The sequence below is a fragment of the Mobula hypostoma genome, chromosome X2, assembly GCF_963921235.1.
Source record: "Mobula hypostoma chromosome X2, sMobHyp1.1, whole genome shotgun sequence".
NCBI classification, from domain to species: Eukaryota; Metazoa; Chordata; class Chondrichthyes; order Myliobatiformes; family Myliobatidae; genus Mobula; species Mobula hypostoma.
Window position 1 is genome coordinate 9,256,853 of NC_086129.1, and position 24,959 is coordinate 9,281,811.

Genomic DNA, 24,959 nt, shown 5'->3' on the forward strand with positions numbered 1-24,959 from the left:
TAACCCTGATACATTAACTCTTTTACCTGCTCCACAGATGCTGAGTATTTCCGGCAGCCTCTAGTTTCAATTCCAATTTCCTGCATGTGCAGGATTTAGACTTACTTTGCCGGACCAGAGAATTTATTTTAATTTTGTTTCAGTTCCCGGACTCCAATATACTTTAAAAGTCCTTGCTTCTTTGACTTTTTACATCTCCCTGAAGGTAATACAGCCATAGAGCAATAAAGCATAATAGGACAGAAACAGGCCTTTTGGCCCATCTAGTTCATGCTGAACTCATATTCAGCTTTATTCCATCAGCCCACACCTGGGACATAGCCTTCCATACCTTGTCCATCCATGTACTTATCCAAACTTCTCTTAAGTATTGCAATTAAATCTTCATCCACTACCTCTGTAGGTTCTCAAGTCCCAGCAATATCCTTGTAAATTTTCTCTGGTCTCTTTTCCCATGGCCTTCAGGTGTAACAACAAGGGTATTGCACTCAGCTTTTCATTTTTTTCGGCCTAGAAGTAACTGGCATACAGTCAATGGGCAGAATGTTTCTGCTGACTATACACCAGAGCTCCAGTAAATGCCAAATCCTGCCCTCCCTTTGAATGTTGATGACTGCTTTTGCTGGAAGCAGACATTAACGTCAGGAACTCTGCATGCTTCATTCTTTTGTGATATATCACTGTGAGACATTTTTGCAAATAGGATGAAAGTTGCAGACAGGAGGATACACTGTGAGAAGTAATTTCTTTCCACTGAGGGGTGTGAATGCTTAATTCTTTGCTTTGGAAACATTCATTTCCAGACTACAATGTCGCCAGTAATTAGTCAAATTATTATTAATCCCATAATTCAAAATTACAGTTCAAATGAGATGGTATTTCCATTTTAATGCATAACCACTTTGCTGTGTTACTTATTACAAATGATTGTACAATTGATTTCTTTTGCATAGCTAATTACAAAATATTCAGGTGTATGTTCTGTATATAAATGGCTGTTTGCAAGCATTACCATAAACATGATTTTCTGTGCAATGGGTCAAATAAACATTCGAGTTAACATTAACTCCTGCTATGATATAAATAGATGTTGTGTACAAGCCTCTATAAAATCCGTACCTGTGAGCCCCGGATTCCAATCCAGCATGAAGGTTTTCATCAGAGAGGTTACTTCTGTTGCAAGGGCAGAGCAGCTGTGGTGTGGGCTAACAGACGGTCACCACCTTTTTTATATCAAAATTAAATTTTATATATATATAATAATATGTAGGAAGAATAGATAAATCAATACATCTACGCATCAGTATTCATAGCATGGTTCAGTTCATACATTTATTGTTATACATAAACTGGTTCAGTTTATGCACTCTTCTAGAAGGGAGAGGGGCAGAAGAAAAGAAACTATAGGCCAGTTAGTCCGACCTCAGTGGTTGGGAAGATGTTGGAGTCGGTTGCGAAGGATGAGGTTTCGGGATACTTGGAGGCACATGATGAAATAGGCCCAAGTCAGCTTGGTTTCCTCAAGGAAATATCTTGCCTAACAGATCTGTTGGAATGCTTTGAAGAAATAACAGGCAGAATAGACAAAGGACAAGTGGTTGATGTTGTGTACTTGGATTTTCAGAAGACCTTTGACAAGGTGCCACACATGAGGCTGCTTAACAAGCTACGAGCTCATAGTATTAGAGGAAAGATTCTAGCATGGTTAAAGCAATGGCTGATTGGCAGGAGGCAAAGAGTAGGAATAAAGGGAGCCTTTTCTGCCTGGCTGCCAGTAACTGATGGTGTACTACAGGGGTCTGTATTAGGACTAGTTCCCTTTATGTTATGTGTCAGTGATTTGGATGACAGAATTGATGGCTTTGTTGCAAAGTTTGCATACAATATGAAGTTGTGAAGGGGCAGGTAGTTTTGAGGAAGTAGAGAGGCTACAGAAGGATGTAGACACATTCGTAAAATAGGCAAAGAAGTGGCAGGTGAAATACAGTGTTGGGAAGTGTGTGGTCATGCAGTTTGGTAGAAAAAATGAAAGGGCTTGTCTACTGAGTCCTTATGGGTGGAGCTGAGAAACAGGAAAGGTATGGCCACATTAGTGGGATTGTATTACAGACCACCCAATAGTCAACGAGAATTGGAAGAGCAAATCTGCAGGGAGATAGCAGGCAACTGCAGGAAACATAACATTGTGGTGGTAGGGGATTTTAATTTTCCATATATTGATTGGGACTCCCATACTGTTAGGGGTCTAGATGGTTTAGAGTTTGTAAAATGTGTTCAGGAAAGTTTTCTAAATCAATATGTAGAGGGACCAACTAGAGGGGATGCAATATTGGATCTCCTGTTAGGAAACGAGTTAGGACAAGTGACGGAAGTCTGTGTAGGGGAGCACTTTGGTTCCAGTGATCATAACACCATTAGTTTCAACTTGATCATGGACAAGGATAGATCTGGTCCTAGGGTTGAGGTTCTTAACTGGAAGAAGGCCAAATTTGAAGAAATGAGAAAGGATCTAAAAAGCGTGGATTGGGACAGGTTGTTCTCTGGCAAGGATGTGATCGGTAGGTGGGAAGCCTTCAAAGGAGAAATTTTGAGAGTGCGGAATTTGTATGTTCCTGTCAGGATTAAAGGCAAAGTGAATAGGAATAAGGAACCTTGGTTCTCAAGGGATGTTGCAACTCTGATAAAGAAGAAGAGGGAGTTGTATGACATGTATAGGAAGCAGGGAGTAAATAAGGTGCTTGAGGAGTATAAGAAGTGCAAGAAAATACTTAAGAAAGAAATCAGGAGGGCTAAAAGAAGACATGAGGTTGCCTTGGCAGTCAAGGTGAAGGATAATCCAAAGAGCTTTTACAGGTATATTAAGAGCAAAAGGATTGTAACGGATAAAATTGGTCCTGTTGAAGATCAGAGTGGTCGGCTATGTGCGGAACCAAAGGAAATGGGGGAGATCTTAAATAGGCTTTTTGCGTCTGAATTTACTAAGGAAACTGGCATGAAGACTATGGAATTAAGGGAAACAAGTAGTGAGATCATGGAAAATGTACAGATCGAAAAGGAGGAGGTCCTTGCTGTCTTGAGGAAAATTAAAGTGGATAAATCCCCGGGACCTGACAGGGTGTTCCCTCGGACCTTGAAGGAGATTAGTGTTGAAATTGCAGGGGCCCTGTCAGAAATATTTAAAATGTTGCTGTCTACAGGTGAGGTGCCGGAGGATTGGAGAGTGGCTCATGTTGTTCCGTTGTTTAAAAAAGGATTGAAAAGTAATCTGGGAAATTATAGGCCGGTAAGTTTAACGTCAGTAGTTGGTAAGTTATTGGAGGGAGTACTAAGAGACAGAATCTACAAGCATTTGGATAGACAGGGACTTATTAGGGAGAGTCAACATGGCTTTGTGCGTGGTAGGTCATGTTTGACCAATCTGTTGGAGTTTTTCGAGGAGGTTACCAGGAAAGTGGATGAAGGGAAGGCAGTGGATATTGTCTACATGGACTTCAGTAAGGCCTTTGACAGGGTCCTGCATGTGAAGTTAGTTAGGAAAATTCAGTCGCTAGGTATACATGGAGAGGTGGTAAATTGGATTAGACATTGGCTCAGTGGAAGAAGCCAAAGAGTGGTAGTAGAGAATTGCTTCTCCGAGTGGAGGCCTGTGACTAGTGGTGTGCCACAGGGATCAGTGCTGGGTCCGTTGTTATTTGTCATCTATATCAATGATCTGGATGATAATGTGGTAAATTGGATCAGCAAATTTGCTGATGATACAAAGATTGGAGGTGTAGTAGACAGTGAGGAAGGTTTTCAGAGCCTGCAGAGGGACTTGGACTAGCTGGAAAAATGGGCTGAAAAATGGCAGATGGAGTTTAATGCAGACAAGTGTGAGGTATTGCACGTTGGAAGGACAAACCAAGGTAGAACATACAGGGTTAATGGTAAGGCACTGAGGAGTGCAGTGGAACAGAGGGATCTGGGAATACAGATACAAAATTCCCTAAAAGTGGCGTCACAGGTAGATAGGGTCGTAAAGAGAGCTTTTGGTACATTGGCCTTTATTAATCAAAGTATTGAGTATAAGGGCTGGAATGTTATGATGAGGTTGTATAAGGCATTGGTGAGGCCGAATCTGGAGTATTGTGTTCAGTTTTGGTCACCAAATTACAGGAAGGATATTAATAAGGTTGAAAGAGTGCAGAGAAGGTTTACAAGGATGTTGCCGGGACTTGAGAAACTCAGTTACAGAGAAAGGTTGAATAGGTTAGGACTTTATTCCCTGGAGCGTAGAAGAATGAGGGGAGATTTGATAGAGGTATATAAAATTATGATGGGTATAGATAGAGTGAATGCAAGCAGGCTTTTTCCACTGAGGCAAGGGGAGAGAAAAACCAGAGGACATGGGTTAAGGGTGAGGGGGGAAAAGTTTAAAGGGAACATTAGGTGGGGCTTCTTCACACAGAGAGTGGTGGGAGTATGGAATGAGCTGCCAGACGAGGTGGTAAATGCGGGTTCTTTTTTAACATTTAAGAATAAGTTGGACAGATACATGGATGGGAGGTGTATGGAGGGATATGGTCCGTGTGCAGGTCAGTGGGACTAGGCAGAAAATGGTTCGGCACAGCCAAGAAGGGCCAAAAGGCCTGTTTCTGTGCTATAGTTTCTATGGTTCTATGGTTCTATGGTTGACTATTTTCTAAATGGAGAGAAACTATAACAAACTGGGACACAAAAGGACTTTGTGCAGGGTTCCCTGAAGGTTAAGTCTGTGGTGAGGAAGGCAAATACAATGTTAACATTCATTTCAAGAGGACTAGAGTATAAAAGCAAAGATGTAATGTTAAGTTTAGATTAGATTAGATTCAAGTTTATTGTCATTGTGCCGAGTACAGATACAAAGCCAATGAAATGCATTTAGCATCTGACCAGAAATGCAAAGAATAATGTTATTTACAAAATAACTGCAAATAAAAGAAGTGCTACAGCACATTAATATAAAAGTACTGAGACAGTCCAATACAGATGCAATACTGCTTAGCGCTGTGATGTGAGGTTCAGCAGTGTCACAGCCTCAGGGAAGAAGCTCTTCCTGTGCCTGCTGGTGCGGGAGCAGAGGCTCCTGTAGCGCCTACTGGATAGGAGGAGAGTAAAAAGTCCATGGTTAGGGTGAGATGCATCCCTGATAATGCTTTTCACCCTGCCCAGGCAGCGTTTATGGTAGATGTTCTCAATGGTGGGCAATTGGGTGCCGATAATCCGCTGGGCAGTTTTCACCACACGCTGGAGTGCTTTGCAGTCTGATATGGGACAATTGCCACACCACGTTGAGATGCAGTTGGTGAGTATGCTCTCAATGGTACAGCGGTAAAAGTCCGTCAGTATCCTGGGACAGAGGTGAGCTTTCTTCATGCTCCGCAGGAAATAAAGGCACTGTTGCGCCTTCTTTATCAGGATGGAGGAGTTCAGGGACCAGGTGAGATCCTCGGAAATGTGGACATCAAGGAATTTGAAGCTTGGTGCACGCTCCACTACAGTTCCATTGATGTAGATGGGGACGTGAGTGTGACTCCTGGTGTGCCTGAAGTCCACAATGATCTCCTCGGTCTTCATGGTGTTAAGGGTCAGACTGTTGTTGGCACACCACGTGGCCAGGTGCTGGACCTCGTCCCCGTAGGCTGTCTCGTCATCCCCTCTGATCAGACCAACCACTGTGGTGTCGTCTGCGAACTTGATTATGGAGTTAGAATCATGTACAGGGACGCAGTCATAGGTGAAAAGGGAGGACAGAAGAGGGCTCAGCACACAGCCTTGAGGCACGCCGGTGTTCAGGGTGAGAGTGGAGAAGGAGAGGTTGTTTAACTTAACTGATTGGGGTCTGTTAATGTAATATAAAGCACTGGTGAAGCCTTGGAGTATAGTGAACAGTTTTGGGCCCTTTATCTCAGAAAGGATGTGTCAAAACTGGAGAGTGTTCAAAGGAGGTTCACGCTAATGATTCCAGAATTAAGCAGACTGTCATGTGAAGAGTGTTTGATGGCTCTGGGCCTGTATTCACTAGAATTCAGAAGAATGAGGGGTGACCTCATTGAAACCTATTGAATGGTGAAAGTCCTTGATAGAGTGGATATTGAGAGGATGCAGAGAAGATTGTGGTTCAATTCTCTCTGCTGTCTGTAAGGAGTTTGCATATTCTGTACATGGATTCCAGCAGGGTGCTACATTGTCCTCCCACATTCCAGAGAGATATACTGGTTAGACTAGAGACCACAAGATGGACAGTAGAGTCATAGAAGAATTGCGTTCCACTGTCAGGGCTGTATAGGTCTCAGTCCTTGAAGTGCTTGGTTTGTATTGCTGTTTAATGCTGGATGTGTATAGGTCTGCGTGCTCACTGCACAGTGTGGAGAATTTTATAGGTCTGTGTCCTCATGTCGAAGGACTTGGTGTTGTAAAGTTCATTGTCCTTGTAGTCCACCGCTGCCAGTTTCTGTACAGTGTGGGTGGTGGTTTGCTGTGTCCTGAAGCTGCAGGGTTGTGGTTTGTGCACTCTGTGTCCTTGCAGTACAATTCTGAGTACCCTCACTCTACAGATGGAGACACTTGTGCCTGCCTGCACCATGCTGGGAGTTGTAAGTCCTGTGGCCTTACAGTTAAAGGCGTTATAAATGGTTGTGTCCATACAATCCTCTGCTGCTATGTGTCTTTACAATGCCACGCTCCGTGTTGTGAAGACCTGTGCCCACACATTAGCACAGGAACATAAGGGAACAGGAGCACGAGTAGGTCAACAGACCCCTCAGTCCTGGCCCTTCATTCCATATCACACTGACAGAATCATAGAACACAACAGCATAGAAACAGGTCCTCTGGCCCGTCCCGTCTGTGCCAAACCATTAATCTTGATAGTGACGCCACTTTAAAGGAATTATGGATTTTGTATTCCCAGATTTCTCTGTTGTACTGTACTCTTCAGTGAAAATAGGAGCATAATTAGCATTTGGTCCATTGAATCTGCTCCACCATTCCATCATGACTAATTTATTATCCCTCTTCAATCCTAGCCTCCTGTCTTCTCCCCATTAACTCTTCATGCCCTTACAAATCAAGCACCTATCAACCTCCACTTTAAATATACCAAATAACATGGACTCTACAACTGTCTGTGGCAATGAATTCCTCTTGCCAAAGAAGTTCCTCCTCATCTGTGTTTGAAAGGGATGTTCTTCTATTCTGAGGCTGTGCCCTCTGGTCCTAGACTGTCCCACTATCGGAAACATCCTCTGCATATCCTTTCTAGCCCGTGTTGTGGGAATGCTTTGGCAATGGATGTGTGGGCAATACTTGCAGGCAGACCAGCATAATCCTCGCTGATTGACGCATTTCACTGAATGTCTTGATGTGACAAATAAAGCTAATCTTTATAAAATCTTCAGGTCGCCTCTTTGAGCAATGCTCCCTTTAATTATTTGTCATACTGTCACAGAGGATGGACTAGATGGGCCAAAGGGCCGATTTCTGCGCTGTAATGCTCTACGACTTTATGATCCAACCCTTCCATGTCCAATGCCTTCCCGTGCAGTCCTTCCTCATAAGCTTTTGCTTTGCCTGTAATAAACCAGTGCAGAGCTCAGCACGTGCTCTGGTGGCCTGGAATGTGTCAGGCAACAGTATTCACTTCTCCCTGTAGAGACTATAGACAAGGGGTCGGCGGGGGAGGGGGGGGGTGTTGGTGGTTGCTGTGTAATACTTCAATGCAGCAGCAGAAGCAAGCTTTTCTGTTCTTCCATGCCCACACTAAGGTTCACACAGCATGTGGTCAAAATCCTGCACCCAGGAGAATGAAGGGGATAAACTGACCCTTCTGCATTCATGTCATGTGTTCCAGTTCTGGACTTGCAAGTTGTACACAGCGTGTGCCAGCACTCCATTTAAATGTGCTCAATGGTGGGGAGGGCTTTGCCTGTCGTGCACTGGACTGTCCACCATTTTAGAGTTTGTACAGAATGGAGAAAGGTGTGTGTAGAAATGCAAATGTGTTTAATCACATGGAAACTGAAGGCATTGGTTTTATTGGGAGCAGTAGTGCAGCAGCAGGAAGAAGAACTTGACTTTGATCTTGAAATGCTAAGAGCAACACATGACTTAACACTTTCCATTGTTAATCCTGTGTCAGAGCACTGGGCCAGAACGCAGGTCTAACATCTGTGACTGATGTGCAATATCATTCAGGGCTGCATTATTTGACATCCACTGCAGTTGTTTCGATTCTAACTACTCTCAGTAGTGCATTTAATTTCATAGGCAGCTTAGTGCTTCGTCCTTGAAAATCCTTGGCTAAGCAGTCAAATCAAATCTCACGCCGAGTTGCTTGGGCTCTCGCATTAGTGTCGTGTCTCCTGACACTAGACTATCAAGCAGCCAATTCCACTTCAAAATCTAATCTCTTGCTGCTGGCAATGTACAAATCATTGTCATTTTGGTCTGTAACACCTAATGTAGCTTTCCTTTCCCAGTCAATAATCATTTAATAACAAAAAGCTAAATCCTCAAAGATGAAAGTGGAATGGATAAAAAAAAAGGTGAACAGGATTACCAAGTGAAGATTTGCACTGCTTGGGACCAAAGTTTGGAAATTATAGATCTGTGTTTCAATTTTACATCTAACAGCATTACTGAATGTCTGCATGATCCTAACCAGATAAAGCTATAGACTCATAGAGCACTACTTCACAGAAACTGGCCCTTCGGCCCATCTAGTCTGTGCTGAACAATTATTCTGCCTAGTCCAATCAACCTGCACCTAGACCATAGCCCTCAGTACCCCTCCCATCCATATATAGTACTGTGCAAAAGTTGTATGCGTATACTGTATATATAGCGAGGGTGCCTAAGACTTCTGCACAGTACTGTATTTGTCAATGTGGAGCAGAGAGTGGGTTTGTAAATCTGTCAGGAGCAAAGGATGTTGGGAATGGTGAGGATGGAGCACTGCAGGAGGGGTGTGGGACAGGTGGCAGGGAAGCAGTGCACTCTTTCAATCTTGTTGAAATCTTTCTTGTAGGCATGTGACCAGAACTGTAAACAATGCTCAAATTACAGTATGCCTTACTTAAGAATGAAGTCTTATACAACTTCAACATAACATCTCAACTCCTGTGCTCAATGCTTTGATTTATGAAGGCCAATGCACCAAAAGTTCTCTTTATGACACTTTCTTCCTGTGACACCAATTTCAAGGAGTTATGAATCTGGATTCCCAGATCCCTTTGTTCTAATGCACCCCTCAGTGCCTTACTGTTCACTGTGTAAGTCCTACCCTAGTTTGTCCTCCCAAAGTGCCACAGCTCACACTTATCTGTATTAAATTCCATTTGCCATATTTCAGATTATTTTATTTCTTGCTGGAGGTGTCTGCTTTCCTACTATTATATCTTGGAATATAATTTCCAAAATAATCAGATGGCCCACCTCTCATTTCTGCAATTTGGATTTGTTCAGATTTAAGATTGCACCTCAGCATTCTCACATTCACTGGGATGTTACTACATATTCGGAACAAACTTTCCTGAAGGACACTTTATGATGTGAATATTAATCATTGCCAAAGACTAAAGCTGATGCATGCAGCTCAGAAGTTGTTGTAGAAAACTGTTCAGAATGCATTATATTTACTAATGCTCCAAAGTACTTCCATCAGGTTGCTTTTCCAGCAAGAGTAAATGCAAGCAGCTTTCTCCACTGAAGTTGGGTGAGACTAGAACTCGAGGTCATGAGTTAAGGGTGAAAGATGAAATATTTATGGTGACCATGATGTGGAACTTCTCCACTCAAAGTGTAGTGTTAGTGTGGAATAAGCTGCCAGCGCAAGTGGTCCATGCGAGCTCGATTTCAACGTTTAAGAGAAAGGTGGATAGATACATGGATGGGAGGGGTGTGGAGGGCTATGGTCCTGATATAGGTCAATTTGAACTGGACAGATTAATAGTTCAGCATGGACTAGATGGGCTGAAGGTCCTGTTCCTGTGCTGTAGTGTTCTAGAGTCACAGAGTCAGCAGAGAAACAGGCCCTTTAGCCCAACATATCCATGCTGACCAAGTTGTCCACCTAAGCTAATCTTATTTTCTACCTTGACCCAAAACCCTCCAAACCTTTCCCATCAATGTATTTATCAACATGTTCTCACCAACCTCTGTGTAAAGAATTTGCCCCTCAGGTCCCTTTTAAATATTTCCCCTCTCACCTAAAACCCATGCCCTCTAACTTTTGATTCTATTTCCCTGCATTCACCCTATCTCTACCTGTCATGATTCCATACACCCCTATAAAGTCTCCCCTCTTCAGTCTTCTCGCCTGCCCAGACACTCTCTAGATCTCAGTTTCTCAAGTCCTGGCGTAGCTGTTAGTGCAATGCCATTACAGTTCAAGCCTTCAGAGATCAGAGTTCAATTCTGGCATCCTCTGTAAGGAAGTTTGTATGTCCTTCCTCTGTGCATGTGGATTTCCTCCGGGTGCTCTGGTTTCCTCCTACAGTCCAAAGACTGTGGTCACTGTAAATTGTGATGTGAACCAAAGCCTAATCACAGGACAATTTACAATGACCAAAAAACCAAGTAACTGGTACGTCTTTGGAATGTGGGAGGAAACTAGAAAATCCGAAGGAAACCCACGCAGTGACAGGGTGAATGTAGTGTACAAACTCCTTACAGACAGCAGCAGGAACTGAACCTGGGTCACTGACACGGTAATAATGTTGATCTAACCATTATACCGTCTACGCGATACGTAAGCCAAGTAGTATTCCTTTTTCACCTCTTCCATCTGCATGACTAAACTTTGCACTCTTCTGGTGTTTTTTGCTCATCACTGTGTTTAGTGTTGTGCTCATTATTGCCACGTAAACTTTGTGAGCTTCACATTAGCACCAACGTTGCATGCCCACAATACTCAGCAGAATGTGACAAGAAGCTACCGTGCTGCCCACATTGTGAGGCCCTCCAATGGTTGGGGTCGACGATGGTAATTATGCTGCAGGTATCTACATGATATGCAAGCCAGGGCTGCAAGTTGTTGCCCATGCAGCAGGTCACCCTCTCCACACATCTGATGAACCCAAAGGAACAGCAAAAACTGATACAGTTTGGCACCAGCGGTGTCGCAAGAGTTGCCAGTCAGCGTTGAATTCAACATAGGTCTGCCTTAGGAACTCCAGCTCTGGATTTTTCCCTCAGGGTTTACTCCCGAAGTCTTCCCCCTGAGTGGGTATGGCTACAAGGCAGCAGAGGTTTGAAATCAGAGTTTTCCTTCTCCTAGGTGAAGGAGCTGGTTTTAAGGCACCAGTAACCCGCCTTTGCCCTTTCTGTCAGTAGAAACAGTTCTGCTGCACTTAGTAGCTAGGACAGGAGCTGGACTTGGTTATCAGAGGCTATTTGAGGTGCACACCATTGGGACCATTTAGGAGCTTGTCCTTTTTACCACACCACAGCTATGACAACCTAAAGGACTCCCACTGACCGCTCCCCCCCCCATGTTACCTCTGCTTCAATTGGCCCATTTCACTCTTAACGCTGACTTGATGATGACCTCCTGCAATTTTTTCATTCAAGTCAAGTGGAGTTTATTGTCATATGAAAGAACAGTGAAACACAGGTACAATGAAAGACTTGTTTGAAGCAGCATCACAGGCCTGTATGTACAGACAATGCACAATGTAAGTTACACATATAAAGAAGACAATGAAGATAAAAGGACCTCAGTGCAATAAAACACACCATCAGAGTTAGTGTAAAGTATAAGAGGCAAGTCTATAGTCTTCCATTGCTGAAGTATGGTTAGGGTCATTCAAGTTGGTTCAGGATCCTGATGGTTGTAGAAGAGTAGCTATTCTTGAATCTGATGGTACTCCTCTTTTGAAGAATCAGCCTTATTAGAAAGATCAAAGCAAATCCAGACCCTTGATGTGATCATTTATATGACACAAAGGTAAATGCAAGCAGGCTTTTTCCATTGAGGTTGGGTGAGACTAGAACTAGAGGTGATGGGTTAAGGGTGAAGGTGAACTGCTTAAAGGGAACTAGAGGGGGGGGGGGATCTTCTTCACTCAGAGAGTGGTGAGAGTGTGGAACAGAAGTGGTGGATTTAGGTTCAATTTCAACATTTAAAGTAGGTTTGGATAAGTATATGGATGGGAGGGATATGGAGGGTTCTGATCCATGTGCAGCTCAATGGGACTAGTTCAGAATAGGCTAGATGGACCAAAAGACATGTTGCTGTGCTGTAGTGCTTTACGTCTCTATGGCAAGTTAATCCCTTTGAAACATTGCCTGCTGGTGTTTAAGTGCCAGTGATCCCACCACTTGCTCTAGGTGCCAGGCTCAGTCTGGGTCCAGGTTCTGAGGGGCTGTGGCAGGTGAGGTTTCCACGGAGCAATCTGATGGACTGGTAGTCAATAGACTGGCACTTAGCTTGTTCCAAGCTCCTGTTAGCTGCCCTTTGTCACCTGCTCCCCACTAAACCTCATGATGCAAATAAAATGGTAGAGGTGTTTTATGTTTCAGAAAAGCCACAGCAACTCATTTATTGAACACCAAAAAAAAAACCGAAAACAATGCACACTTAAGAACCCTTTACGTAATTATGTCATCATGTCAGGTCAGCCTCTTAACATGAAACCCCAACTCAATGTTGATGGTTGTGAATTATGTACATATTCACCAATTACATTACCCTACAATCCTACCACCCTATATCTCCAGCCAACGTCTCCACTATCCTCGTGCCTGGAAAAATGTTGGGCATTACAGGTTTGGGTTCTTGGTCCTCTTCAACATTACATCCAGGTGCTTTTTCAATGGTCCACCAGCAGAATACTAATGGACATCTCAACATTTCAGCAATTATATTCGTTAGCTGCCTCATTAACTGCCTGAAAAGCATTAATAGATTATAATTTCAGGTGAAACACGATTAAGTGGTATTTTAGTCACCATCAATAAAAATCCATCCTCAGGAAATCCACTGATTTAAAACTCCCAGCCCTGAGTTTTTGTCAGCAAATCGCAATTAACGATTAAAAAAGGAGTCATGTTCTTCCTGTTATTTTACAAACAGAGGATACATTTGCCCAAGGTGCTAATAAGATAAGTTATCCCTTCGAGTCTTACTCTTAATATTAAATCAATGCCACTCCAGATATATAGTCAGTGGCCACTTTATTAGGTACGTGCTGTGCCTAATAAAGTGGCCACCAAGTGTACATATGTTCTGGGTCTGCTGCTGTAGACCATCCACTTCAAGGTTTAACCTGTGGTGCTTTCAGAGATGCTCTTCTGCACATCACTGAGGTTATTAGAGTTACGGTCACCTTCCTGTCAGCTTGAACCACTCTGGCTATTCTCCTCTGACCTCTCTCATTAGCAAGGCATTTTTGCACATAGAACTGCCGCTCACTGGATATGCTTTGTTTTTCACACCATTCTCTGTAAACTCTCGAGACTGTTGAGCATGCAAATCCCAGAGATCAACAGTTTCTGAGATACTCAAACCACCCCGTCTGGCGCCAACAATCATCCCACAGTCAAAATCACTTAGATCACATTCCTTCCCCATTCTGATGTTTGGTCTGAACAACAACTGAACCTCTTGACCATGTCTGCATACTTTTATACTTTGAGTTGCTGCCACATGATTAGCTGATTAAATAATGCACAGGTGAACCAAATGGAGTGACCTTTGAATGTAAATCCTGACAACACTTGTCTGTCTGTACTTCTGTATTTAACTAAACAATAAGGATCTAAAAATTCATCAGGTCAGTTTTAGGGATATTGGCATATCATTACAGAACAAACAGTTGACATTTTAGGCCGATACCCTTCACTTCCATTTATAGAGTTGAAATTTAATAATGTAACACCAACGGAGAACTAGAGTGACAAATCTGGCAACATGCCAACATGTCTTATAGGGGTAGGTTGAATGAGCTAGGGCGTTTCTCTTTGGAGAGAAGGAGGATGAAAGATAAGAGGCTTGGATGATAAGATGATAAGAGGCATAGATCAAATGGATAACCAGTATGGAAATAGATAATACGAAGTGGCAAAACTTTAAGGTAACACGCACAAAATGTTGGAGGAACTCAGTAGGCCAGGCAGCATCTATGAAAAATAGTACAGTCAATGTTTTGGGCCAAGACCCTTCATCAGGACTGGAGAAAGAAATATGAGGGGTAGAGTTAAAAGGTGGGGGGAGAGGAGGGAAAAACACAATGTGACAGGTGAAACCATGGGGGGGGTGAAGTAAAGAGCTGGGAAGTTGATTGGTGAAAGAGATACAGGGCTGGAGAAGGGGGTGTCTGATAGGAGAGGACAAAAGGCCATGGAAGAAAAAAAAAGGGGAGGAGCACCAGAGGGAGAGGGAGATGATGGGCAGGTAAGGAGATAAGGTGAGAGAGGGGGAATAGGGGATGGGCAACAGTGAAGGAGGGAGCCATTATGGGAAGTTCAAGAAATTGATGTTCAAGCCATCATGTTGGAGGCTACCCAGACGGAATATAAGGTGTTCTTCCAACCTGAGTGTGGCCTTATCACGACAGTGGAGGAGGCCATGGATAGACATATTGGAATGGGAATCGGAAGTGGAATTAAAATGAGTGACCACTGGGAGATCCTGCTTTTTCTGGCAGATGGAACGTAGGTGCTTGGCAAAGTGGTCTCCCAATCTATGTCGGGTCTCACTGATATACAGGAGGCCACACCAGGAGCACCAAATACAGTAAATGACCCAACAGACTCACAGGTGAAGTGTCGTCTCACCTGGAAGGACTGTTTGGGGCCCTGAATGGTTGTGAGGGAGGAGGTGTAGAGGCAGGTGTAACACTTGTTCCACTTGCAAGGATAAGTGCCAGGAGGCAGATCAGTGGGGAGAGATGAATGAATAAGGAAGTCGTGTAGGAAGTGATCCCTGCAGAAAGTAGAAAGTAGGGGCGGGGAGAAGATGTGCTTGGTGGTGGGATCCTCTGCTTTCAACATACCCAATGACTTGTCACCACAGCCATCTATTTTAAGGCTTTGCCCTCTGGTCCTTGACTCTCCCTCTATTAGGAAACACCCTCTCTATATTCTCTCTATCCAGGCCTTTCAATATTCAGTAGGTTTCAATGAGAACCTGCCGCACCACATTCTTCTAAACTCCATAATGTAAATGAAAAATAAATCTGCCAGACAATGTTCCCTCCACTTTGTAATGACCAATGTGCACAAAAATCTTGTGCTGTGCAATTTTTTGCCCAGTGACGACAATGTTCACACTGAATAATTTCTTCAATAAAAGCAGTATAAATAAGCCAGTTCTAAAATCTGCAGGCAAATCATCACAAACTCCACATCATCAATACCATCCGCATCAGAAACCAGAAAAGGAAATGTGATTGTGTACGATCATGAAATATACTTAACATGCCAACGAGGTAGAGGGTGACAACCTTTTGTGCGCAGTTTAAATTCCTTTGTGCGCTAGTAGCAAAAGACGTGTGCGTGTACAACCTTAGAGGGAACACTGCTGCTGGCTGCTGTTAGTACAGACCTCAGCTTTTAATGGAATCCCAGCACAAATGGGACCCTATGATAGGGTCCTGTCATCAAAGAAAGAACGTTTGTGTCTCCCAGTGTGAGCAATGCAATCTCTGCAACCACATTCCAACACTCTGCGAATTTTGAGGAGGCTTGGATGATGACTTAATCATCATTCTTTGGGCCACTAACAAAGAAGCAATAGTACTGGTTCACTTCAAGACTGAGGATCACTGTGCCTCTGGTAAATGACCATTATAAAAACAAACATTGAATTCTTTTGACCAAAGATATCTTTTGTCCCGATGTCTGCTGACTAAGAGTCCAGGGCCAGGTACTGGAGGTTGAAGGCCAGAGTTGGCCTGTCCTGTGTTTGGAGGCCTGTCTGTGTGAGTGGGCAGGTGGGAGGGTAGGAAAGGTGGCTTGTTTAACTGATGTTTTTTTTTGTTGTTTTGTTGTTGTGTTGCTGTTGTTGTTGCTTACATTGTTCTGAGCATTGTGGGCATGATAAGTTGGCACTGGAATGTATGGTGTAAGGGGTTTCTTCTTTTATGTTACTGCGTAGTCTAATTAAAATAGCTTCTTTGTTATGTTATAATTGTAATGGCTTCTTTGTTATGTTAATTGCTGAGAAAGTCCTCCTGCTAGTAGATTGTTTGGATCATGTTCCTGATAAGAGGATGAACAAACCAATTGGGACAGATGTTATTATTTCTGTGTGTCTGTAAGTTAGTGTGATGCGCGGATTTTTGGCAGAAGGTGCTGGAGAGAGAGAGAGGATGGACGAGGTGCTTTGAGTCCGCTAATGGGGTCGGACCCTGAGCAGGAGTCCGAGGTCCAGGGTGTTCGGCGAGGAGAGAAGACGAAGACGGACTCGTGCGGAGCGTCTGGTCAACCACTGTTATTGGTCCCAGGCGGCAGGTCAAGGTGGTCCGAGGGGTCGCAGGGTGAAGAAGGAGGGTCCTGAGCTCCAACTGTTTGTGCACGAAGAGATTGAACTTTGATAAGTGTGGCGCCTTTTATTTTCCTTTTATATTATATCTCTATTAATTATATAGTTCCAGTAATATCTATAAACTCAAATTCATTTAATCGTATCTGGTGTATTGTCTGTTATTTGGGCGGGGTGAGGTACATCACACAGCATCCACACAAATTATTACCCAGTTTGGCGAGGCCGAGGGCTGTTTCCCTAGACGACAGCGAGCTGAGCGACCCTGAGGCTGGCCAGTGGGGCTACAATTGCAACACTTGCGGCCTGCCCCAGCACATATTTAGGTTATGTTGGTTGTTAGTCCAAACACAATTCACTGTATGTTTTCATATATATCTGATAAATAAACAAATCTAAGTCTGAAACTGAAGTAGGGAAACCCCAGTACACAGAGCCATGAGTGACAATGGAAATTATTAATTAAGATATCACCAGTGTACACTCAGTGGCCACTTTAAATCAAGTTTTATATCCTTGTTGTAAAATCTCTTGTCTTGCAGCAGAAGTACATCGCAATACATTAAAAAACTATAAATTACAATAAGAAATATATAAACATATAAAAGTTAATTAAGTAGTGCAAAAAGAGACCAAACAATAGTGAGGTAATGTTCATGGGTTGGTTCATAAATTGGTTCATTGTTTGTTCATTGGCTCTTCACTTAATCCTAGAATATCTGGACAATGGTGACGCATACATCAGGATGCTCTTTATTGATTACAGCTCAGCATTTAACACCATCATCCCTTCAAAACTAATCAGTAAACTCCAAGACCCAGGTCTCAATACCTCTTTGTGCAATTGGATCTTGGATTTCCTCACTTGCAGACCCCAGTCAGTTAAGATTGGAAATAGCATCTCCTCCACGATTCCCATCAGCGTGGATGCACCACAAGGCTGTGTGCTTAGCTCCTTGCTCTACTCACTTTGACTGTGTGGCTAAGCACAGCTCCAATACCATATTCAAGTTTGCTGAAGAACTGTTGTGGGCCGAATCAAAGAGAGTGGCTTCGGTGCAGCACATCACGGGTGAAGCCCTCCTTACCATTGAGCATATCTACATGAAATGGTGTCGTAGGAAAGCAGCGCCCATCATCAGAGATTCCCACCACCCAGGCCATGCTCTCTTCTCACTGCTGCCATCAGGTAGAAGGTACAAGAACCTCGGGACTCACATCACCTGTTTCAAGAACAGTTACTACCCCTCAACCATCAGGCTCTTGAACAAAAGGGGATAACAACACTCATTTGCCCCATCATTGAAATGTTCCCACAACCAATTATCCCACCTGAAGGACTCTTTATCTCATTATTTCATGTTCTTGTTATTTATTGCTATTTATTTATACTTGCATTTGCACAGTTTGTTGTCTTCTGCACTCTGGTTGATTCAGTGTTGATCCTGTTATAGTTACTATTCTATAGATTTGCAGAGTATGCCTACAAGAAAATGAATCTCAGGGTTGTGTATGTTGAAGTACTTTGATTGTAAAATCTACTTTTAACGTTGAACTTTGAATCTTGACATTATTGTACTTATCTTAACTACTTCCTTCGGTGGCTCGTTCCATATACTCACCACCCCCTGGGTGAACAAGTTGACCTTCATATCCATTTTAAATCTTTCCTGATTATTGCTGATTGTGTAAGATTTAGTTGGTGTTGCAGTTACTTACGAAAAGGTTTCACAGCTTTACAAAAGGATGGATCAATGGTGCTGCCTCTCAGTAAAGATGCATGAGGCAGGGGAGGTGTGCATGATATGGCCCTGAAGCATTAATCTTTAACTGGGATTTCTTTACAGCCTGCAGGTATGACAGTTTATAGGTTCAACTTGGAGTGTAACCTCACCAAAGTTTCTGATGCTTTAAATAACATCAATTGATTTTTTCCAGTGCAGTTTAGTGTGCTGCTCTGTGGAGACCATGCCTAGCCTCATTACTGTCTAATCATGATGGAGACGATGGTCATATGAGAGAGAGTAGGTTACCAAGAAATGGGTAGAACAATGGGATTAATGGGATTGTTCTGATATCCAGGATAGACTTGATAGGCTGAATGACCTGCTTCTATGTCATGAGAAGTATGAACTTTGGGCATATTATGGTTACATGAATTCCACCCATTACACTCAGTGGCCACTATGCTTGGTACCTCTTGTAACTAATAAAGTAGCCACTGAGTGTATGTTAATGTCTTCTGCTGCTGTAGCCCATCCACCTTAAGGATCGATGTGTTATGCGTTCAGAGATGCTCTTCTGCACACCACTGTTGTAATGTATGGTGATTCCAGTTACTGCTCCCTTCCTGTCAGCTAGAACCAATCTGGCCATTCTCCTCTGACCTCTCTCAGTAACAAGGCTTTGTTTTTCCCCACAGAGCTGCCATTCACTGGATTTTTTTTGTTGTTGTCTTTTTTGCTCCATTCCCTGCAAACTGTTGTGTGTAAGAACCTTGGTGATCAGCAGTTTCTGAGATACTTAGATCATTCCACAGTCAAAGTCACCTAGGTCACATTTCTTCCCTATTCTGATGTTTGGTCTGAACCAAAATTGAGCCTCTTGACCATGCCTGCATGCTTTTTATGCATTGAGTTTCTGCCACATGATTGGCTGATCAGATATTTGCATTAATGAGCAGATGTATAGGTGTACCTAATAAATTGGCCACTGAGTGTATAACCCCAACAGAAGAAATTCATTCCTACTTCATCCTGTTTACTTACCTAGGCACCCATCAAAGCAAAACATCGCAAACAGAGGGAAATATATTTATAAATTGCCTGAGATATGTTGCTGAGAAAATTACATCTTGTCTTTTATTGTGTTAGAAAAAGCATGCTTTAACTAATCTTTGATAATCTTAGTATTCAGTATTGATTTAGTTGGCAAGCAATTGACATATGAGGTTGTATTAAAGTTCAAAGATCAAAGTTCTATTATCAAAGTACATATACGTCACCATATACAATGCTGAGATTCATTTTCCTGTGGGCATACTCAGCAAATCTATAGAATAGTAACTATAACAAGATCAATGAAAGATCAACCAGAGTGTAGAAGACAACAAGCTCTGCAAATGCAAATATTAAAAAACGAGAACATGAGATAATAAGATAAAGAGTCCTTAAAGTGATATCTGAGATCATCAGTTGTGGGAGACATCTCAATATTTGGGCATGAAATTGAGTCCATAAGTTGTGGGAACAGCTCAGTGATGGGGCGAGTGAAGTTGAGTGAAGTTATCCCCTCTGGTTCAAGAGCCTGATGGTTGAGGGGTAGTAACTGTTCCTGAACCTGGTGGTGTGAGTCCTGAGGCTCCTGTACTTTCTTTCTGATGGCAGCAATGAGAAAAGAGCATGGCCTGGGTGGTGGGGGTCCCTGATGATGGATGCTGCTTTGCTCCAACAGTGTTTCATGTAGATGTGCTCAATGGTTGGGAAAGCTTTACCCATTGTTGTAAGAATCGCCCCTTGTAATAATGATTTAGTTCCAACATGTTTGTCCCATATTCAGAAGAGATCCCAATGATCCAAGAACCTGAAGCCCTGCCCCCTGCACCAGATTCTCAGCCACACATTTATCTGCCAAATCATCCTGTTTCTCCCCTAAACACGTGGCACAAGCAGCAATCCAGAAATTACTACCCGGGATGTCCTGGCTCTCAGCTTTTCACCAAGCTCTCTAAATTCTTTCTTCAGTCATTTATTTGTACACTGTATAGATCAGAATAGAAAATTTTATTATATTTTTGCAGATGATTATTTTATATTCATGTCCTTGCAATATGAAATAAGTTGTATAGATTCACAAGGTATTGAAGGCTCAGTAAACAACGATGTCCAGATGGTGTGTTTGGAAACATTTGCCTTCTTGAGAGATTCACTACACAACTGCCACATTCAATTCCTGCCTCAGCCCTCAGCTAACAGAGCAATATTTGATTTATGCATAAGCATGTTTAAAAAAACAAACATGTTGTTTCCCTTATTTCAATTACATTTAATTCTACTGATGAGACACATCAGAGAAAAGCTGCAATTTATAATGAACAAGAATCTTGAGTGCTAAATTGAAAATATATTCAGATGATAGATGTGTTTAAAACTATAGATGGAATAAATGTATGGTGCAACTGTAATGAAAACCAATTTCCCCCGGGATCAATAAAGTATGACTATGACTGTGACTATGAAATAGCCAAAGTCTATTTTCCAGGATGGAAATATCAAACATGAGAGAGCGTAGGTTCAATGTGAGAGGGGGGAGGTTTAAAGGAGATATTTATTTATTTATTCAGATACGGTGCAGAGTAGACCTTTCCAGCCCTTTGAGCCGCGTGCATCAGCAACTCCCGATTTCATCCCAGCCTAGTCATGGGACTGTTTACAATGACCAGTTAACCTAGCAACCAATATGTCTTTGGACTGTGGGAGGAAACCGGAGAACCCAAAGGGAACCCACATGGATTACGGAGAAAGCGTACAGACTCCTTACAGACAGCAGCAGGAATTGACCCTGGGTTGCTGATACTGTAAAGCATTGTGCTAGCCTCTACCCTACCATGCTGCCCACAATTCCAAGGTGTTTTGGTCAGCCGGATTACAAGGAAATTTTTTGTGGAAAATGCTGGAGGAACTCAGCAGGTCAGGCAGAATCTATCGAGGAGAATAAATTGAAGCTTTAGGTTGAGACATCTCATTAGCCCTCCACTCTCTCTCTCTACACCAATCACATTCTCACCATCAAACCTACTTACAAAGCGGGGGTTGCTGTTGTAATCTGACTTCTATCTTTAAAAAGTCCTGGTGTTTCAACCCGAATCAGCAACCATTCATTCCCCTCCATAGATGCTGCCTGATCTGCTGAGTTCCTCCAGCATATTGCAAGTTGCTCTGGACTTCCACCATCTGCAGAATCTCTTGTGTTTTCTTTACACAGAAGGTGCTTGGTGCCAAGAAAGTGGTATTCTGTTTTTCCTGAGCAGCTTCTCTTCATAATGTGATCTCCTGGTGCTTTTTGTTTAAGCTTTTTAAATTTCTTTTGATAGGCTCAGAGATTCTGTGCTACTTGTATTATTTAAGTGAATGCCTGGGTCACAGGGTCCTAGTTTTGAGAATGTTATACCTCACAGAGTCACTCAGCCAAGCCACCGATGTGTTGTAGGAATTCTTATGAATAAACTCTGGTTGCCATCTCTACATTGGAGTCTGCTTTTCCTCGGCACTTGGGTTCCAACTTAGCCAGCACACAGCGTGACACAGCATTCTCTGCAGACTGTGCAGAGAACATTTACTAATGTTGTGAATACTTACCACCACGTGACATAGACAAGGATCAACTTTATTCACAGAGCACAGTGACATGTATTGTGAATGTGCTGTGGTGTGTTGGTCAGGATGTGACATGCAATGAAAAACAACATTCAACACTTATAAACAAAAAATAATTATATAAAAACAAAGTTAGGCATCAAAGAATGGATATTAAATAAAATAGGTGCCAGGGTCAGGAATGTCTCAGATCGCATCCACAGCATTTTGGAGAGGGAGGGAGAATAGCCAGATGTCTTGGTACATATTGGTACCAATGACATAGGAAGGAAAAGCAAAGAGGTCCTGAAGAGAGAATTTAGAGAGCTGGGTCGAAAGCTGAGAAGCAGGACCTCCAGGGTAGTAATATCCGGCTTGCTGCCTGTACCATGTGTTTAGGAGAGAAACAGGATGATTTGGCAGATAAATGTGTGGCTGAGAATCTGGTGCAGGGGGCAGGGCTTCAGGTTCTTGGATCACTGGGATCTCTTCTGGGGAAGTATGACCTGTACAAAAATGATGGGTTGCACCTGAACCAAGGGGAAACCAATATTCTCATGGGCAAGTTTGTTAGAGCTGTTGGGGAGGGTTTAAACTAATTTGACAGGGGCATGGGAACCGGAGTGGAGGGACTCAGATAAGGATGGATGGCAAAAAAAGCAAAGATAGCATGCAGTCAGACTGTCAGGAAGGGCGGGCAGATGATAGGACGTAATTACCAGCAGGGTCAGTATCTGCGCATTAGGGATGCAGAATCAAAAAGAGTAACAAATACAGTACTCAAAGTGTTATATTTCAATGCATGGAGTATAAGAAATAAAGTGGATGATCTTGTTGCACTTTTACAGATTGTTACATATGATGTTGTGGCCATCACTGAATAATGGTTGAAGGATGATTTTAGTTGGGAGCTGAATGCCCAAGGTCATACATTGTATCAGAGGGATAAGAAGGTTGGCAGAGGGGGTGGTGTGGCTCTGCTGGTAAAGAATGGCATCAAATCATTAGAAAGATGTGACATAGGATCAGAAGATATTGAATCCTTGTGGATTGAGTGAAAAAAACTGGAAGGATAAAAGGACCCTGATGGCAGTTATATACAGGCCTCCCAACAGTAGCTGGGATGTGGAGCACAGATTACAACAGGAAATAGAAAAGGTGTGTCAAAAGGGCAATGTTATGATAATCATGGGAGATTTTAACATGCAGGTCAATTGGGAAAATCAGGTTGGTAATGGATCTCACGAAAATGTATTTTTTGAATGCCTATGAGATGGCTTTTCATTGCAGATGTCATTGAGCGTATAAGGGGATCAGCTATACTGGATTGGGTGTTATGTAATGAACCAGAGGTGATAAGGGAGCTTAAGGTAAAGGAACCCTCAGAAGACAGTGATCACAATATGGTTGAGTCAAACTTGAAATTTGATAGGGAGAAAGTTAAGTCTGATGTAGCAGTATTTCAGTGTAGTAAAAAAATTGCAATGTTATGAGAGAGCAGTTGGCCATAGTAAATTGGAAGGAGATGCTGCCAGGAATGACAGCAGAACAGCAATGGCTTGAGATTCTGGAAAAAATGAGGAAGTTGCAGGATCGATGTATTCCACAAACAAAGAAATACTCAAATGGCAAAGTAGTACAACCATGGCTGACAACAGAAGTCAAAACTAATGTAAAAGTAAAAGAGAGGACATACAACAAAGCAAAAATTAGCAGGAAGGTGGAGGATTGGGAAGCTTTTAATCACCTACAGAGAGTAACTAAAAGAATCATTAGGAGGGAAAAGATGAAATATGAAAGCAAGCTGGCAAATAATATCAAGGTAGGTAGAAAAAGCATTTTCAAGTATATACAAAAATAAAAAGAGATAAGAATGGATATAAGCCCTCTCGAAAATGAGGCTGGAGAAATAATAACGGGGGACAAGGAGATGGCAGATGAACTAAATGAGTATTTTGTGTCAGTCTTCACCGTGGAAGACACTAGCAGTGTGCCTGATGTTGTAGTGTGTGAAGGAAGAGAAGTGGGTGCAGTTACTGTTACAAGAGAGAAGGTGCTCAAAAAGCTGAAAAACCTAAAGGTACATAAGTCACCCGGACCAGAGGAACTGAACCCTAGGGTTCTGAAAGAGGTAGTGGTAGAGATTGTGGTGGCATTAGAAATGATCTTTCAAAAATCATTGGACTCTAGCATGGTTCCGGGGGACTGGAAAATTGCAAATGTCACTCTACTCTTTAAGAAAGGAGGGAAGCAGCAGAAAGTAAATTATAGACCAGTTAGCCTGACATCAGTGGTTGGGAAGATGTTACCGTCAATTGCTAAGGATGAAGTTATGGAGTACTTGGTGACACAGGACAAAGTAGGACAAAATAGAATAAAGTCAGCATGGTTTCCTTAAGGGAAATTCTTGCCTGATGAACCTGTTGGAATTCATTGAGGAGATTACAAGTAGGATAGCTAAAGGGGATGCAGTGGATATTGTATATTTGGACTTTCAGAAGGCCTTTGACAAGGTACCATGCATGAGGCTGCTTACCTAGTTAAGAGCCCATGGTATTACAGGAAAGTCACTGGCATGGTTAGAGCATTGGCTGACTGGTAGGAGGCAGTGAGTGGGAATAAAAGGATCCTTTTCTGGTTGGCTGCCAGTGACTAGTGGTGTTCCGCAGGGGTCAGTGTTGGGACTGATTGTTTTTATGCTGTATATTAATGATTTAGATGATGGAATAGATGGCTTTGTTGCCAAGTTTGCAGATGACATGAAGATTGGTGGAGGGTCAGGTAATATTGAGAAAACAGGTAGGGTGCAGAAGGATTTAGACAGGTTAGGAGAATGGGCAAGAAATGGCAAATGAAATACAGTACATTGTTGGAAAATGCATGGTCATGCATTTTGATAGAAGAAATGAATGTGCAGACTATTTTCTAAATGGGGAGAAAATCCAAAAATCTGAGATGCAGAGAGACTTGGGAGTCCTTGTGCAAAACACCTTAAAGGTTAACTTGCAGGTAGAATTGGTGGTGAGGAAGGCAAATGCCAGGTTAGCATTAATTTCAAGCGGTCTAGAATACAAGAGCAGGGGTGTGATGCTGAGGCTTTG